Source organism: Triticum urartu, chromosome 2, assembly GCF_003073215.2.
Source record: "Triticum urartu cultivar G1812 chromosome 2, Tu2.1, whole genome shotgun sequence".
NCBI lineage: Eukaryota > Viridiplantae > Streptophyta > Magnoliopsida > Poales > Poaceae > Triticum > Triticum urartu.
This window is the reverse complement of record NC_053023.1, coordinates 405006024-405026924: the sequence shown is the minus strand read 5'-3', so window position 1 is coordinate 405026924 and position 20901 is coordinate 405006024.

The window sequence follows — 20901 nt, the reverse complement described above, 5'->3', positions numbered from 1 at the left end:
AAGATGGGGTTTATATCATATTGCTTGAGTTTATCCCTCTACATCATGTCATCTTGCCTAAAGCATTACTCTGTTCTTATGAACTTAATACTCTAGATGCATGCTGGATAGCAGTTGATGTGTGGAGTAATAGTAGTAGATGCAGAATCGTTTCAGTCTACTTAACACGGGCGTGATGCCTATATTTCATAATCATTGCCTAGATATTCTCATAACTATGCGCTCTTCTATCAATTGCTCGACAGTAATTTGTTCACCCGCCGTAATACTTGCTATCATGAGAGAAGCCACTAGTGAAATCTATGGCCCCCGGGTCTCTTTATTATTATATTGCATCTCTTTTATTTACATCGCATCTTGTTTACTATTTTGCAATCTATATAACAAAAATACCAAAAATATTTACCTTACTATCTTTATCAGATCTCACTTTCGCAAGTGACCGTGAAGGGATTGACAACCCCTTTATCGTGTTGGTTGCAAGGTTCTTGATTGTTTGTGCAGTTACTAGGTGACTTTTGTGTTATCTCCTACTGGATTGATACCTTGGTAATCAAAAACTGAGAAAAATACTTACGCTACTTTGCTGCATCACCCTTTTCCTCTTCAAGGGAAAACCAACGCATGCTCAACAGGTAGCAAGAAGGATTTCTGGCGCCGTTGCCGGGGAGATCTACGCTCAAGTCAAGATATACCACGTACCCATCATAAACTCTTCTCCCTCGCATTACATTATTTGCAATTTTTCTCTCCCCCACTTCACCTTTGTCGTTTTATTCGCCCCTTTTCGTTCGCCTCTTTTCGCTTGCCTCTTGTGTGATTGTGTGTTGGATTGTTTGTCTGTCACGATGGCTTAAGATAATACTAAATTATGTGACATTTCCAATACCAACAACAATGATTTTACTAGCACTCCGATTGCTCCTATTACCAATGCTGAATCTTGTGAAATTAATGATGCTTTGTTGAATCTTGTCACGAAAGATAAATTTTCTGGCTTTCCTAGTGAAGATGCCGCTACCCATCTAAATAACTCCGTTCATTTGGCTGCTAGTGTTTTCACGATTCCAAAAACTTTGTGTGATGTGTTAGGTTTCTGTGAATTTGATAATTGTTCTTTAAATTTGCATCTTGCGGATTTCACCATTAAGAAACCTATGCGAAGAATTAATGATGTTTTTATTGTTGCAAATAGGAATTATGTGCCCGTAGATTTTATCGTTCTTGATATAGATTGCAATCCTACATGTCCTATTATTCTTGGTAGACCTTTTCTTAGAACGATTGGTGCAATTATTGACATGAAAGAAGGAAATATTAGATTCCAATTTCCGTTAAGGAAAGGCACGGAACATTTTCCTAGAAAGAAAATTAAATTCCCTTATGAAATTATGAGAGCCACTTATGGATTGCATACCAAAGATGACAATACCTAGATCTATTCTTGCTTTTATGCCTAGCTAGGGGCGTTAAACGATAGCGCTTGTTGGGAGGCAACCCAATTTTATTTTTGTTCTTTACTTTTTGTTTATGTTTAGTAATAAATAATTTATCTAGCCTCTGTTATGATTGTGTTTTTATGTTTTAAGTAGTGTTTGTGCCAAGTAAAGCCTTTAGGATCTTCTTGGGTGATTGTTGTTTGATCTTGCTGATAAAAACAGAAAGTGTGCGCTCACAAGAATAATTTTCATTTTTTACCAGAGAGCGATAAAATACCAATTCTAACTGCAGTAGATCAACATACAAATTATGTAGGTCCTCCTAATTTTTCAGAATTTTTGGAGTTACAGAAGTATTCAAAACCTCCAGATTGCTACAGACTGTTCTGTTTTGACAGATTCTGTTTTTCGTGTGTTGTTTGCTTATTTTGATGAAACTATGGCTAATATCGGGGGTATGAACCATAGAGAAATTGGAATACAGTAGGTTTAACACCAATATAAATAAATAATGAGTTAATTACAGTACATTAAAGTGGTGGTTTGTTTTCTTATACGAACGGAGCTAATGAGATTTTCTGTTGAGTTTTGTGTTGTGAAGTTTTTAAGTTTTTGGGTAAAGATTTGATGGATTTTGAAATAAGGAGTGGCAAGAGTCTAAGCTCAGGGATGCCCAAGGCACCCCAAGGTAAAATTCAAGGACAACCAAAATCATAAGTTTGGGGATGCCCCGGAAGGCATCCCCTCTTTCGTCTTCATCTATCGGTAACTTTACTTGAGGCTATATTTTTATTCATCACATGATATGTGTTTTGCTTGGAGCGTCTTGTATGATTTGAGTCTTTGCTTTTTAGTTTACCACAATTATCCTTGCTATACACACCTTTTGAGAGAGACACGCATGAATCGGAATTTATTAGAATACTCTATGTGCTTCACTTATATCTTTTGAGCTAGATAATTTTGCTCTAGTGCTTCACTTATATCTTTTTAGAGCACGGTGGTGGTTTTATTTTATAGAAATTATTGATCTCTCATGTTTCACTTATATTATTTTGAGAGTCTTTTAGAACAACATGGTAATTTGCTTTGGTTATAAAATTAGTCATAATATAATGGGCATTCAAGATGGGTATAATAAAAACTTTCATATAGAGTACATTGAATAGTTTGATACTTGATAATTGTTTCGAGATATAAAGATGTTAATATTAGAGTCGTGCTAGTTGAGTAATTGTGAAATTGAGAAATACTTGTGTTAAGGTTGGCAAGTCCCGTAGCATGCACATATGGTAACCGTTGTGTGACAAATTTGAAGCATGAGGTGTTCTTTGAGTGCCTTCCTTATGAGTGGCGGCCGGGGACGAGTGATGGTCTTTTCCTACCAATCTATCCCTCTAGGAGCATGCGCGTGCTTGGTTTTGATGGCTCGTAGATTTTTGCAATAAGTATGTGAGTTCTTTATGACTAATGTTGAGTTCATGGATTATACGCACTTTCACCCTTCCACCATTGCTAGCCTCTCTTGTGCCGCGCAACTTTCATCGGTACCATAAACCCATCATTTGTCTTCCTCAAAACAGCCACCATACCTACATATTATGGCATTTCTATAGTCATTTCGAGATAAATTGCCATGCAACTTTCCACTGTTTCGTTTATTATGACATGCTTCATCATAGTCATATTGCTTTGCATGATCATGTAGTTGACATCGTATTTGTGATATGGCCAACATTCATAATTTTTTATACATGTCACTCTTGATTCATTGCACATCCCGGTACACCGCCGGAGGCATTCACATAGAGTCATATTTTGTTCTAAGTATTGAGTTGTAATCCTTGAGTTGTAAGTAAATAAAAGTGTGATGATCTTCATTATTAGAGCATTGTCCCATGTGAGGAAAGGATGATGGAGACTATGATTCCCCCACAAGTCGGAATGAGACTCCGGATGAAAAAAAGAGGCCATAAAAAAGGAAGAAGGCCCAAACAATAAATAAATAAATGAGAGAAAAAGAGAGAAGGGGCAATGTTACTATCCCTTTTCCACACTTGTGCTTCAAAGTAGCACCATGATCTTCATGATAGAGAGTCTCTTATGTTGTGACTTTCATATACTAGTGGGAATTTTACATTATAGAACTTGGCTTGTATATTTCAATGATGGGCTTCCTCAAATTGCCCTAGGTCTTCGTGAGCAAGCAAGTTGGATGCACACCCACTTAGTTTCTTTTGTTGAGCTTTCATACACTTATAGCTCTAGTGCATCCGTTGCATGGCAATCCCTACTCACTCACATTAATATCTATCGATGGGCATCTCCATAGCCCATTGATACGTCTAGTTGATGTGAGACTATCTTCCTCCTTTTGTCTTCTCCACAATCACCATTCTATTCCACCCATAGTGCTATGTCCATGGCTCGCGCTCATATACTGCGTAAAAGTTGAAAAAGTTTGAAAAGGCTAAGTATGAAACAATTGCTTGGCTTGTCATCGGGGTTTTGCATGATGGGAGCATTTTGTGTGACAGAGATGAAGCATGGCCAAACTATATGATTTTGTAGGGATGAGCTTTCTTTGGCTATGTTATTTTGAGAAGACATAATTGCTTGGTTAGTATGCTTGAAGTATTATTATTTTTATGTCAATACTAAACTTTTGTCTTGAATCTTTTGGATCTGAACATTCATGTCACAATAAAGAAAATTACATTGAAAATTATGTTAGGTAGCACTACACACCAAAAATTCTGTTTTTATCATTTACCTACTTGAGGACGAGCAGGAATTAAGCTTGGGATGCTTGATACGTCTCCAACGTATTTATAATTTTTGATTGTTCCATGCTATTATATTATCTGTTTTGGATGTTTAATGGGCTTTAATATGCACTTTTATATTATTTTTGGGACTAACCTATTAACCGGAGGCCCGGTGTCAGTTTCTGTTTTTTTGCCTATTTTAGTGTTTCGCAGAAAAGGAATATCAAACCGAATCCAAACGGAACGAAACCTTCGCAAGGATCTTTCTTGGAACAAACGCAAACTAGGAGACTTGGAGTTGAAGTCTGGAACTCCGCAAAGCTTCCACGAGGCAGGAAGGGCGCGTCCAGGGGGGTAGGCACGCCCCCACCCTTGTGGGCCCCACGGAGCTCCACCGATGTACTTCTTTCGCCTATATATATACTCTTATACCCTAGAAACATCAGGGGAGCCACGAAACCACTTTTCCACCGCCACAACCTTCTGTACCCGTGAGATCCCATCTGGGACCTTTTCCGGCGATCTGTCGGAGGTGGATTCGATCACGGAGGGCTTCTACATCAACACCATAGCATCTCCGATGATGTGTGAGTAGTTTAACACAGACCTTCGGGTCCATAGTTATTAGCTAGATGGCTTCTTCTCTCTCTTTGGTTCTCAATACAAAGTTCTCCTCGATGTTCTTGGAGATCTATTCGATGTAATACTTTTTTCGGTGTGTTTGCCGAGATCCGATGAATTATGGATTTATGATCAAGTTTATCTATGAACAATATTTGGTTCTTCTCTGAATTCTTATATGCATGATTTGATATCTTTGCAAGTCTCTTTGAATTATCGGTTTAGTTTGGCCTACTAGATTGATCTTTCTTGCAATGGGAGAAGTGCTTAGCTTTGGGTTCAATCTTGCGGCGTCCTTTCCGAGTGATAGTAGGGGCGGCAAGACACGTATTGTATTGTTGCCATCGAGGATAAAAAGATGGGGTTTATATCATATTGCTTGAGTTTATCCCTCTACGTCATGTCATCTTGCCTAAAGCATTACTCTATTCTTATGAACTTAATACTCTAGATGCATGCTGGATAGCGGTCGATGTGTGGAGTAATAGTAGTAGATGCATAATCATTTCGGTCTACTTAACACAGACGTGATGCCTATATTTCATAATCATTGCCTAGATATTCTCATAACTATGCACTCTTCTATCAATTGCTCGGCAGTAATTTGTTCACCCACCGTAATACTTGCTATCATGAGAGAAGCCACTAGTGAAACCTATGGTCCCCGAGTCTCTTTATTATTATATTGCATCTCTTTTATTTACATCGCATCTCGTTTACAATTTTGCAATCTATACAACAAAAATACCAAAAATATTTACCTTACTATCTTTCTCAGATCTCACTTTCGCAAGTGACCGTGAAGGGATTGACAACCCCTTTATCGCGTTGGTTGCGAGGTTCTTGATTGTTTGTGCAGGTACTAGGTGACTTGCGTGTTATCTCCTACTGGATTGATACCTTGGTTCTCAAAAAATGAGGAAAATACTTACGCTACTTTGCTGCATCACCCTTTCCTCTTCAAGGGAAAACCAACGCATGCTCAAGAGGTAGCATCTGCGAAACTAGTTTCACACAAATTCTTGACCGATACTGGGCTGCCGCAAGGCTTCCCCGCGGGTGGAGCGTATACATCATACTCTAGGGCCTTTCATGAATTTATTAGAGAACACCCAATTCTCATAGACTGCGACGTTAACAGTCAAATTCAAATAGGTGTGTTCCTCAGGAGATGCTCTACAGGACAACATCTCTGCTTACTCAAATAAGCCACTTGGAACACATTAAGATAAATATCAAGCTGCCATGCAGATCAAGAGAGTATTGCATCTTCACGGAGTTGGATAATTAAAATAGGTATACTCTCCTCTCAGCTGACCAACAGCTTGTCTCCCACTTCTACTTCACGGGATCTCTGATCACATAGAGTGGGTTACCACTATGGACAACTCATGCGGTGGGTCTCAGACCCATCTCCATCGATGCATTATCTATCACATTACATGATAGACCCTTTGTGAAGGGATCTGCCAAGTTTTTCGACGTTTGGATATAATCCAACACAATAACTCCGGAGTTCCTCGGTTTTCTGACAGATTTTAGTCTCCTCTTCACATGCCTTGAGGACTTCATATTGTCCTTACAACTGTTTATCTTAACGATCACGGTTTGATTATCACAGTTCATCAGGACAGGGGGCATTGGTTTTTTCAACCATAGGTAAGTCCATCAAGAGCTCCTGAAGCCACTCTGCTTCAACAGTGGTAGTGTCTAATGATGTGAGTTCTGCTTCCATAGTTGACCTCGTTAAGATGGTCTGCTTGCAAGACTTCCAGGAAACAGCGCCACCACCAAGTATAAAAATATAACCACTTGTGGCCTTAATCTCATCAGCATCAGATATCCAGTTTGAGTCACTATAACCCTCCAGTACCCTTGGATACCCGGTGTAGTGAATCCCATAGCTCACAGTGCCTTTCAATTAGCGCATAACTCTCTCAAGTGCATGCTGATAACCCATAAGTATAGGGGATCAATTGTAGCCTCTTTCGATAAGTAAGAGTGTCGAACCCAACGAGGAGCTAAAGGTAGAACAAATATTCCCTCAAGTTCTATCGACCACCGATACAACTCTACGCACGCTTAACGTTCGCTTTACCTAGAACAAGTATGAAACTAGAAGTACTTTGTAGGTGTAACGAGATAGGTTTGCAAGAATATAAAGAGAATGTAAATAAAAACTAGGGGTTGTTTTAGGTAAAGAAGCAATAAAGTTAGTATAGCGAGTGTGGAAAAGTGGTGGTAGGAGTTGCGAAATTGTCCCTAAGCAATTGACTACTTTACTAGACCGATAGCAAGTTTTATGTGGGAGAGGCCACTGCTAGCATGTCATCCCTGACTTGGAATTCTATGCACTTATGATTGGAACTATTAGCAAGCATCCGCAACTACTAACGTTCATTAAGGTAAAACCCAACCATAGCATTAAGATATATTGGTCCCCCCCTTCAATCCTGTATGCATCAATTTCTATGCTAGGTTGAAGCTTCTGTCACTCTTGCCCTCCAATACATAGTCCTATCAACATACAACTAACTGTAACGCCCTCGATGCGGCTATATCTCCCACGTGTCGAAGCACGACTTAGAGGCATAACCGCATTGAAAACAATGTCGCAAGTGAGGTAATCTTCACACAACCCATGTAATACATAAGGGAGAAAGATACATAGTTGGCTTACAATCGCCACTTCACACAATTACATGAATAAAGCATTACAACATCCAGATACAATCAAGGTCCGACTACGGAACCAAAATAAAAGAAGACTACCCCAAATGCTACATAGATCCCCGATCGATCCCAACTGGGCTCCACTACTGATCAACTAGAAAGAAACAACACGAAGGACAAGATCTTCGTCGAGCTCCTCCTTGAGCTTGGTTGCGTCACCTGCCGGTTAACATTGGCACCTGCAAACTGGTTTTGGAAGTATCTGTGAGTCACAGGGACTCAGCAATCTCACACCCTCGCGATCAAGACTATTTAAGCTTATAGGAAGGGTAAAGGTATGATGTGGAGCTGCAACAAGCGACTAGCATATTTGGTGGCTAACATACGCAAATAAGAGCGAGAAGAGAAGGCAAAAGCACGGTCGAACAACTATGATCTAGAAGTGATCCTAGAACAACCTACGTCTAGCATAACTCCAACACCGTGTTCACTTCCCGGACTCCGCCGAGAAGAGACCATCACGGTTACACACGCGGTTGATGCATTTTAATTAAGATCAACTTCAGGTTTTCTACAACCGGACATTAACAAATTCCCATCTGCCCATAACCGCGGGCACGGCTTTCGAAAGTTCAAATCCCTACAGGGGAGTCCCAACTTAGCCCATCACAAGCTCTCACGGTCAACGAAGGATATTCCTTCTCCCAGGAAGACCCGGTCAGGCTCGGAATCCCGGTTACAAGACATTTCGACAATGGTAAAACAAGACCAGCAACACCGCCCGAATATGCCGACAAATCCCGATAGGAGCTGCACATATCTCGTTCTCAGGGCACACTCAGATGAGCGCTTCGTACAACTAAAACCAAACCTCGAGTTTCCCCGAGGGGGCGCTGCACAGGACTCTAGTTTGGACCAACACTCAGAGGAGCACTGGCCCAGGGGGGTTTAAATAAAGATGACCCTTGAGCCCGCGGAACCCAAGGGAAAAAGGGGCTAGGTGGCGAATGGTAAAACCAATGTGGGGCATTGCTGGAGGAGTTTTATTCAAGGTGAAGTGTCAAGGGGTTCCCATTATAACCCAACCGCATAAGGAACGCAAAATCCGGAAACATAACACCGATATGACGGAAACTAGGGCGGCAAGAGTGGAACAAAACACCAGGCATAAGGCCGAGCCTTCCACCCTTTACTAAGTATATAGATGCATTAATTAAATAAGAGATATTATGATGTCCCAACAAAATATCCATGTTCCAACAAGGAACAAACTCCAATCTTCATCTGCAACTAACAACGCTATAAGAGGGGCTGAGCGAAGCGGTAACATAGCCAAACGACGGTTTGCTAGGACAAGGTGGGTTAGAGGCTTGGCTCAACAATATGGGAGGCATGATAAGAAAATGGTAGGTATCGTAGCATAGTCATAGCAAAAGAGCGAGCAATCTAGCAAGCAAAGATAGAAGTGATTTCGAGGGTATGGTCATCTTGCCTGAAATCCCGCAAGGAAGAAGAATGAGTCCATGAAGAAGACAAATGGACGTAGACGAACGGGTCCTCACAAATGCGACGTTATCGGAACCAACCCGAAGAAGCAACACCGGAAAGAAGCACACAACATAGTAAACAACCAACACATGAACATGGCATGGTATGCGGGATGCGGTATGTGATGCATATGCATGATTTCGAAAGGAATGATTGAATCTGGCCTCAACTTGGAAATCCAAGAGTGCCACTGGAAAGAGGAGATGATTTCGGTTGAAATCGATATAAAGATCACCGGAATCGGATGCACGGTTTGGAAATGGCAAGCAAAACAAATATGGTACCGGTCTGCGATTAACAGCAAGTAGCCATCTAAATGCATCAAGATACATATGCTACAACACTCAAACATGGCAACAAAATACATGACATTGATCCACTCATGATGCTTGACAAAAGATGAACACTGAGCTACGGCTAATTCACTCATTAACAGGTTCAAACAAGCATGGCAAAAGAGCAAACGATACCAGGTTACAGACTTAGTGAAATAACAACAAATCAGGAATTTATCATCAGGAAGCAATCTTTAGATCAAGAAAACTACATGCTATAGGAACATATCATGGCAAATCAAGGCATGGCATGAAGCTACTCAAAGCATATAACAAAAGTCCCTTAGTGACCTTGAGCCAAAAGGGATCAGAAAATACATTTGCAAGCATGTGAACATAGCAAAAATATAAACAGATTCAGACTTAGTGAAAAACTGGAGCATGCAAAACAGATTAACAAGTAGGCATGTTTACGAGCTCGATGCACTCACTACAAAGCATGGCATGATAATCTAAGCGTACATCCAGCAAATAGACATGTCATAGAAGCTAGACATGGCAAGAACAACAACATAGCATGCACGGATCAACAACAATAAGCTCGGCAAAATCGCTAAACATGTTAACAATCTGCCAGGAACATTTTATAGCAAAAGTAGAGCTCGATTGACTCAAGCTAGGGTGCTCCATAATTGTAAACAAAGACATGGATGGATAGAGCACCACAATATTAACAAAACATCTTTACTGATCATCCTCAAAAGAGGCACGGATCACTAGGAAACAACATGAACATATGGCATAAAAATAAGGATAGGGCAAGGACTTAGTGAAATTCTAAGTCCCTGAAATCAGCATCATTGAGTAAGCTACTTTGCATGCTTGTGCTAGTCATCACAAATATCAACAAAATACATGGCATACACCCCTGTAAAGATGGTATGGCATTCTACAAAACACATGTAGAGCTCAGGATCATAGCATACACACATTAATCATGGCAAAAATGATAAAAGGCCATTTGCTGAAACAGATCTGTCAAATTCATCACATAGCCCTCTTCCAACAGCATTTCGGGCATCAAGATGAGCTCAAATGAAAATGATGCAATGATATTAAATGATGTACTCGTTGAGGCGAACATTTTGATATGCTACACGCACGAATCGGAGCTATGATGACAGAGTTATGATGCGATGAATATGCTCAAAAAATACTGAAATCTGGGGGACTTAGTGAAATTTGGACCTCTCCGGCAAAAGTCAACCCGGGACGAAGCGGTGCGGGACGGAGGGATCCGGATCTGGACGGAGGCCGTTTGGATGGAGGGGTTGGTGGATCTGGTCCACCCTCTTCAGATCCGGTGACGGAGGGGATCTCCGGTGAGGGGTGGCTCCGGTCGCCGGAGCTTCTCCGGCGAGCTCGAGCGGGGCCAGGGCGGTGAGGTGGGGCGGAGCAAGGCGGTCCGGCGCGGTCCATGACGACGAGGAGGCGCGGAACCGCGGAGAACGGCGGCGAGCTCTGGTGGCCGGGCAGCGGCGCCGGCGAAAGCGAGGCGGCGGCGCAGAGCGGCTCCGGCGGAGCTCGCCGGCGCGGGGGCCAGTGAAGGCGGCGGTGGCGAGGTGCGCTGTAGGCGGCGGGGAAGGACAGCGCGCGGGGTGCGGGGCGCTCGGGCCCGGGGCGGCTCGGGCGGGCCTAGTGCGGGCCGCGGCGGGCCTCGGTGGCGCGCGGTGGAGAGAGAGGGAGGCGGCGGACAGGTGGCAGTGCGGGAGTGGCTGAGGGTGGCGGCGGAGCTGAGGTGGCATGACAGGATTGGCCCGAGCGATGTGGAGGGCGGACATGTCCGGCGCGGGAGGAAGAAACGTCTGGCGGCGCGAGGAGGACGAAGGTTAGGGTTTCATCTGCGTGAGAATTTCGGAGGGAGACACATATTTATAGGTAGAGGGAGCTAGGAAGCTCCAAATGAGGTGCGGTTTGCGGCCACGCGATCGTGATCAAACGCTCTAGATGATGGGAGAGGTTTAGGTGGGTTTTGGGCCAATTTGGAAGGGTGTTGGGCTGCAACACACACAAGGCCTTTTCGGTCCCTCGGTTAACCGTTGGAGTATCAAACGAAGTCCAAATGACACGAAACTTGACAGGCGGTCTATCGGTAGTAAACCAAGGCCGCATGACAAGTCTCGGTCCAATCCGAAAACGTTTAACACCCGCACACGAAAAGAGGTAGAAAGGGGCACCGGATGACATAGGAGCGTCGGAATGCAAAACGGACAACGGGGAAAATGCTCGGATGCACGAAATGAACATGTATGCAAATGAAATGCACATGATGACATGATATGCAATGCATGACACGTAAGCAAATGACAAGGCAACACCAGCGAATAACTGGAAGACACCTGGCACATCGGTCTCGGGGCGTTACACTAACCCTATGGTGTGATCCACGCGTGCGCTCATATGATGGGCACAAAGGACAACAACATAACCACAAGAAAATTAAACCAATCATAGCAATTCACCAATTACCAATAGGACAACGAAAATGTACTCAGACATCATAGGATGGCAACACGTCATTGGATAATAATATGAAGCATAAAGCACCATGTTCAAGTAGAGGGTACAACGGGTTGCGGGAGAGTAGACCGCTGTAGATATATGGGGGAAGGTAATGAAGATGTTGGTAAAGATGACAGAGGTGTTGGTGTAGATCTCCGTCACACAATGATGGCCCCGACGGTGTTCTGGCGCCACCGGGAGAGAGGGGGAGAGAGCCCCCCTTCTTCTTCTTATTCCTTGATCTTCTCCCTAGATGGGAGAAGGGTTTACCCCTAGGCCATGGCTTCCATGGCGGCGGAGGGGAGAGAGCCCCTCCGAGATTGGATTTGTCTCCTTGTATCTCTCTCTCTCTCTCTCTCTCTCTCTCTCTCTCTCTCTCTCTCTCTTTCTGCGTTTCAGATTCTGGCCTTTCACCGTTTCTTATATTCCTGGAGATCTGTAACTCCGATTGGGCTGAAATTTTAACACGATTTGTATCTGGATATTGGCTTTCTTGCGGCGAAAGAAGGGGACCAACCGCCTTACGGGGTGGCCACGAGGGTCAGGGGCGCGCCCACCCCCTGGGGCGTGCCCCCTGCCTCGTGGCCCCCTCGGGCATCGTCTCGCGTTGATTCTTCTTCCGAAAAATCACATATATTCCCAAAAAATCTTCGTAAGTTGTTATCCCGTTTGGACTCTGTTTAATATGGATTTTCTGCGAAACAAAAAACATGCAACAAACAGGAACTGGCACTGGGCACTAGATCAACATGTTAGTCCCAAAAATAGTATAAAAAGTTGCCAAAAGTATATGAAAGTTGTATAATATTGGCATGGAACAATAAAAAATTATAGATACGGCAGAGACTATAGAATACTCAAGCTTAAGTCCTGCTCGTCCTCGAGTAGGTAAATGATAAAAAAGTTAATTTTTGATGTGGAATGCTACCTAGCATAATCTTGATCATGTAATATAATCATGGCATGAATATTAAGACACGAGTGATTCAAAGCAATAGTCTATCATTTGACATTAAGACAATAATACTTCAAGCATACTAATAAAGCAATCATGTCTTTTCAAAATAACATGGCCAAAGAAAGTTATCTCTACAAAATCATATGGTCTGGCTATACTCCATCTTCACCACACAAAATATTCAAATGATGCACAACCCCGGTGACAAGCCAAGCAATTATTTCATACTTTTGATGTTCTCAAGCCTTTTCAACTTTCACGCAATACATGAGCGTGAGCCATGGATATAGCACTATAGGTGGAATAGAATATGATGGTGGAGGTTGTGTGGAGAAGACAAAAAGGGAGAAAGTCTCACATCAATTAGGAAAATTAATGGGCTATGGATATGCCCATCAACCGATGTCAATGCGAGGAGTAGGGATCGCCATGCAACGGATGCACTAGAGCTATAAGTGTATGAAAGCTCAAACTGAAAACTAAGTGGGTGTGCATCGAACTTGCTTGCTCATCAAGACCTCTGGCATTTGAGGAAGCCCATCATCAGAATATACAAGCCAAGTTCTATAATGAAAATTCCCACTAGTATATGAAAGTGACAACGTAGGAGACTCTCTCTATGAAGAACATGGTGCTACTTTGAAGCACAAGTATGGTAAAAAGGATAGTAGCATTGCCCCTTATCTCTTTTTCTCTCATTTTTTGTTTTTTTGGTGGGCTTCTTTGGCCTTTTTTATCTGGGCTTCTTTGGCCTCTTTTATTTTTCATAAAGTCCGGAGACTCATCCCAACTTGTGAGGGAGTCATAGCTTCCATCATCCTTTACTCACATGGGACAATGCTCTAATAATGATGATCATCACACTTTTATTTACTTACAACTCAATATTACAACTCGATATCTAGAACAAAGATATGACTCTATATGAATGCCTCCGGCGGTGTATCGGGGTGTGCAATGATCTAGTGTAGCAATGACATCAAAAAATGGACAAGCCATGAAAACATCATGCTAGCTATCTTACGATCATGCAAAGCAATATGACAATGATTCTCAAGTCATGTATATGAAGATGATGAAAGTTGCATGGCAATATACCTCGGAATGACTATGGAAATGCCATGATAGGTAGGTATGGTGGCTATTTTGAGGAAGATATAAGGAGGCTTATGTGTGATAGAGCGTGTCATATCACGGGGTTTGGATGCACCGGCGAAGTTTTCACCAACTCTCGAGGTGAGAAAGGGCAATGCACGATATCGAAGAGGCTAGCAATGATGGAAGGGTGAGAGTGCATATAATCCATGGACTCAACATTAGTCATAAAGAACTCATATAGTTATTGCAAAAGTCTATTAGATATCGAAACAAAGTTCTATGTGCATGCTCCTAGGGGGTAGATTGGTAGGAAAAGACCATCGCTCATCCCTGACCGCCACTCATAAGGAAGACAATCAATAAATAAATCATGCTCTGACTTCATCACATAACGGTTCACCATACGTGCATGCTACGGGAATCACAAACTTCAACACAAGTATTTCTACAATCCACAACTACCCACTAGCATGACTCTAATATCACCATCTTTATATTGCAAAACTATTGCAACGAATCAAACATATCATATTTAGTGATCTACAAGTTTTATGTAGGATTTTATGACTAACCATGTGAATGACCAATTCCTATCAACTCTCTAAATAGATATAAGTGACGCATGAGAGTTTAATTATTTCTACAAAAGATATGCCCACACTCTAACAAATATAAGTGAAGCAAAAGAGCATTCTACAAATGGCGGTTTTCTATGTGTAGGGAAACAGGCAATCCAAACTTCAAATGATATAAGCGAAGCACATGAAGCATTCTATAAAGCCATACTCAAAAGATATAAGTGAAGTGCAAAGATCATTCTATAAATCAACCATGGACTATCTCATACCAGCATGGTGCATCAAATAAAAGTGAAAACTAAATGCAAAAGACGCTCCAAAATTTGCACATATCACATGAATGAAACGAATCCGAAAACATACCGATATTTGTTGAAGAAAGATGGGATGCCTTCCGGGGCATCCCCAAGCTTAGATGCTTGAGTCTCCTTAAATATTTACTTGGGGTGACTTGGGCATCCCCAATCTTGAGCTCTTTCCTCTCCTCCTTCTCCTCATATCGAGACCTCCTCGATTTTTGATCACTTCATCCATACAAAACTCAACAGAAAGCTCGGTAAGATCCGTTAGTATAATAAAGCAAATCACTACTCTAAGTACTGTTGCAAACCAATTCATGTTTTGTTTTTGCACTTTAGCTACTGTAATATAACTTTTCCATGGCTTAATCCACTGATAGAAATTGATAATTTCATCAAAACAAGCAAACGATGCATCAAAAATAAAATCTGTCTTAAACAGGACAGTATGTAGTAATCTGAACATTCACCATAATTCTGTTAATCCAAAAATTCTGAAAAAATTAGGAAAAATAAACAATTTGTATAGAAAGACAGTGAAAAAAATTTCAGAACCGTTTGACGATCTAGTAAAAAATGTAAAATCACGCACTACAGCCAAAGTTTCTGTTTTGCACCGCACAAACCAACAAGCAATGTAAACATCCTAAAGGCAAATATTGGCACATTATTTTTATGATACAATGGATTTGTACAAGGGGATAATTATTTTTTTTGAAAAGTTTCTGTAATCAAGGGTCACGAAGTTTCCATGGGCATGAACAAAGTTCAAGGCTAGCTCCCACTTTAACAATTCTCGTCTCTCACTTTCGCTTTTCTTTTTGAAAAAGTTTTAGGTTCCCCTCTTTATTTTTTTTGTTTTTAAACTTTATAAAAGCACACAACAGAAATAAAATGACTCTCTAAAACTTCTGGGTTGTCTCCCTGACAGCGCTTTCTTTAAAGCCATTAAGCTAGGCATATAGTGCTCAAGTAATGGATCCACCTGGATCCCAAGGTATATCAAAGCCAATTTTAATTAACAATGATTTATGATTTAGTAGTGAGCACAAAGTAACATATATCATGCAACAATGAAGTCTAACTCTCTTCCTATGCATCGGCATGTCATAAAAGAACAATTCATGCACACATAGTAAAGGCCAATGCATAGTATAAACGGTTTCTTGCAATTTTATCATATTAGAAACATGGAGAGGCGGAGATGTAGTTCCTCTCTCATAATAATTGCAAGCAGGAGCAGCAAGCACATGCATATTATATCTATCAAAATCATCATGTGTAGTAGTAAAACGCAACCCATCAATATAATCCTTAATAAGGGCAAACTTCTCCGATATAGTGTAGTCGGGAGAATTCAAAAAGATAATAGGACTATCATGCGTGGGTGCAATAACAACAATTTCATGTTTAACATAAGGAACTATAGCAATTTCATCTCCATAAGCATAATTCATATTGGCATCTTGGCCACAAGCATAGCAAGCATCATCAAAAAGGGATATTTCAAAAAAATCAACGAGATCATAACAATCATCATAGCATTCATCCTTCAGTAAATTCGAAGGGAAATTAAACAATGTATGGGATAAAGAGTTACTCTCATTAGATGGTCGGACCAGGTGATCAATCCGCTCTTCCTCCTTTTGTTCTTCGCTCTCCTCCTCATCTTTTTCATCCAATGAGCTCACAATGTCATTAATTTCTTCTTCCATAGACTCCTGCAAAATATTAGTCTCTTCTTGGACAGCGGAGTAGTCCTCAATATATGGTTTAATATAAGGATTAGAAGCATAATTATCATAGAAATATTTAAGTATGGCCAAATTTTCAGATTTGTAGAGAGTAGTATCACACTCTTCAATAAAAGAAGCAATTTCACAAGTACCCCTAAAAGCAACAAATTCTTCAATTTGTTGAACATCATAGTAATTATAAACACCCTTAGTATATGAAGGTACGATTCCATTATCACTAAACTCACATTGGTAAGTAAGGTGTTTCTTAGGGTCTTTAGAACAACAAGTACAATCATATATTTCACATAAATTCCAAGCATAGCACTGCAAATGATGAATTTGATCCAGTAAAAGTTTCCCTTTTTCAGATATGCGGTGTCGCACATAACAAGCATGCTCATCTAAAGATTTGCCCTCAACTAAGCTAGTTGGGGTTTCGGCCCGAGCACATAGGGATCGAAGATGATCCAAATAAAAAGCTTCAGTAGTGTGATAGATTTTGAGTGGTTCTTCAACCATTGGTTCAGTAGGTACCACTATTTTTTTTGGTATTTTGTGTTTCCTACCCATAACTAAAGATAGAAAACAATAGCACAAAATAAAAACTACTTAGTGATAAAGCAAACAAGCACACACGAGAATATTCACCCCACACTATAACTCCCCGGCAACAACGCTAGATAAAGGTCTTGATAACCCACAAGTATAGGGGATCAATTGTAGCCTCTTTCAATAAGTAAGAGTGTCGAACCCAACAAGGAGCTAAAGGTAGAACAAATATTCCCTCAAGTTCTATCGACCACCGATACAACTCTACGCACGCTTAACGTTCGCTTTACCTAGAACAAGTATGAAACTAGAAGTACTTTGTAGGTGTAATGGGATAGGTTTGCAAGAATATAAAGAGCACGTAAATAAAAACTAGGGGCTATTTTAGGTAAAGAAGCAATAAAGTTAGTATAACGAGTGTGGAAAAGTGGTGGTAGGAGTTGCAAAATTGTCCCTAAGCAATTGACTACTTTACTAGACCGATAACAAGTTTTATGTGGGAGAGGCCACTGCTAGCATGTCATCCCTGACTTGGAATTCTATGCACTTATGATTGGAACTATTAGCAAGCATCCGAAACTACTAAATTTCATTAAGGTAAAACCCAACCATAACATTAAGATATATCGGTCCCCCTTCAACCACGTATGCATCAATTTCTATGCTAGGTTGAAGCTTCTGTCACTCTTGCCCTCCAATACATAGTCCTATCAACATACAACTAACCCTATGGTGTGATCCACGCGCGTGCTCATATGATGGGCACAAAAGGACAGCAACATAACCACAAGCAAATTAAACCAATCATAGCAATTCACCAATTACCGATAGGACAATGAAAATCTACTCAAACATCATAGGATGGCAACACATCATTGGATAATAATATGAAGCATAAAGCACCATGTTCAAGTAGAGGGTACAACGGGTTGCGGGAGAGTGGACCGCTGTAGATAGATGGGGGAAGGTGATGAAGATGTTGGTGAAGATGACAGAGGTGTTGGTGTAGATCGCCGTCACATGATGATGGCCTCGGCGGCGTTCCGGCGCCACCGGGAGAGAGGGGGAGAGAGCCCCCTTCTTCTTCTTCTTCCTTGACCTTTTCCCTAGATGGGAGAAGGGTTTACCACCTGGTCCATGGCTTCCATGGCGGTGGAGGGGCGAGAGCCCCTCCGAGATTGGATCTGTCTCTCTCTGTTTCTGCGTTCCAAATTCTGGCCTTTCACCGTTTCTTATATTCCCGGAGATCTGTAACTCCGATTGGGATGAAATTTTAACACGATTTGTATCTGGATATTGGCTTTCTTGCGGAGAAAGAAGGGCACCAACCGCCTTACGGGGTGGCGACGAGGGTCAGGGGCGCCCCCTGCCTCGTGGCCCCCTCGGGCATTGTCTCACGTCGATTCTTCTTCCAAAAAATCACATATATTCCAAAAAAATCTCCGTAAGTTTTTACCCCGTTTGGACTCCGTTTGATATGGATTTTCTACGAAACAAAAAATATGCAACAAACAGGAACTGGCACTGGGCACTAGATCAATATTTTAGTCCAAAAATTAGTATAAAAAGTTGCCAAATGTATATGAAAGTTGTATAATATTGGCATGGAACAACCAAAAATTATAGATACGACGGAGATGTATCACATGCCAATGATCATCTCCCAGTTTTGACACAAACCGACTCAGCTTGCTCACAGCAAAGGAGATGTTAGGCTTCGTGGCACTCGCCAAATACATAAGTGAGCCAATAATCTGAGAATACCTCAGTTGATCTCTAGCAATCCATCGATTCTTTCGAAGCAACACACTAGCATCATATGGAGATGGAGAAGGCGTGCGGTCGCTATACCCAAAACGACTCAAGATCTTTTCCATATAGTGAGACTGAAGCAGTGTGATCCCACCATTCTCATCTCTCAACAGCTTGGTCTTTAAGATACCATCAGCTACTCCTAAATCCTTCATCTCAAAGCAACGAGATAAGAAATCCTTAACCTCCTTGATTAAATCAAGTTTGGTTCCAAAGATCAGTATGTCGTCGACATACAGACAAAGAATAACTCCTTCGCCCCACCATAGCGATAGCACACACACTTGTCACCATCGTTTACTACAAAGTCGGCAGCAGTTAATGTTCTTTCGAACTTCTCATGCCACTCCTTAGGAGCTTGTTTAAGATCATATAAATACTTTAATAACTTACACACCTTTTCTTCCTAACCAGGTACTACAAAACCATCTGGCTGATCCATGTAAATTTCCTCCTTCAACTCTTCGTTGAGGAAAGCCGTCTTAACATCTATTTGATGAACGAGAAGACCACGTGAGGCAACCAGTGATAGTAGCACCTGAATTGTGGTCAGTGTAGCCACGGGTGAGTAAGTATCAAAGAAGTTTTCACCTTCTTTCTAGGTATAACCCTTAGCCACAAGCCGTGCCTTGTACTTTTCAATCGTACCATCAGGTCTAAGCTTCTTCTTGAACACCCACTTACATCCTATATGTTTGCACCCATAAGGACGGTCAGTGATCTCCCAAGTTCCGTTAGCTAAGATAAAATCCATCTCGCTACGAACAGCTTCCTTTCAGTAGTCAGCATCGGGAGATGCATAGACTTCTGAAATAGTCCTGGGTGTGTCATCCACAAGGTACACAATGAAGTCATCACCAAAAGACTTTGCAGTCCTCTGTCTCTTACTCCTCACAGAAGTTCCATTGTCACCCTCAACAGGATTCTCAACGTGTTCCATCGCAATGGTGGATTCAAGAATTACAGCAAATTCCTCACTAGATGGAGTAGGTATCTCCTGATTTGATGAACTCGACATATCCTTCATAGGAAATATGTCCTCAAAGAAATTTGCATCATTCGACTCCATAATCATACCAACATGTATGTCGGATACTTCAGATTTTATTATCAAAAATCTATAGCCAATGCTATGAAAAGCATAGCCCAGAAAAACACAATCCATGGTTTTTGGTCCAAGCTTGCGCTTCTTGGGAATTGGTATATTGACTTCCGCCAAACAACCCCAAGTATGTAGGTAAGAGAGTTTCAATCTTTTCCTTTCCCATTCCTCAAATGGAGTCATGGTCTTATGCTTTGCGGGAACTTGGTTTAGGACATGACACGCAGTCATTAGCGCCTCCCCCCATCATTCCTTGGAGAGACCCGATGTGTCTAACATGTTGTTAACCATATCAGTTAGAGTTCGGTTCTTTCTTTCGGCTACCCCATTTGACTGAGGTGAGTAGGGAGGCGTCCTGTCATGGATTATACCATGTTCCACACAAAACAGATCAAATTCATTGGAAAAATACTCTCCACCACGATCGGACCTAAGCCTTTTAATTTTTTGATCAAGTTGGTTCTCTGTCTTAGCTTTATAGTTTTTGAAGGACGTTAAAGCCTCATCTTTTAATTTTAGAAGATACACATAACAATATCTAGTGGAGTCATCAATCAACATCATGAAGTATCTCTTTCCACCTTTTGTCAACACGCCATTCATCTCACAAAGATCAGAATGTATAAGCTCTAGTGGCGCCAAGTCTCTTGCCTCTGCAGTCTTATGGGACTTGTGAGGTTGTTTAGCTTGCACACATACTTGGCACTTAGAGCCTTTGACAGTAGAGATATTCAGAATTAAATTCATATTGGCTAGCTGCTTCATGCAACCAAAGTTGATGTTACAAAGTCGTGAATGCCAAATATCAGACTCGCTATTATGGCAAACACTATTAATAACTTTAGTGCAAATATCTGACAAAGACAGGCGGAACAAGCCT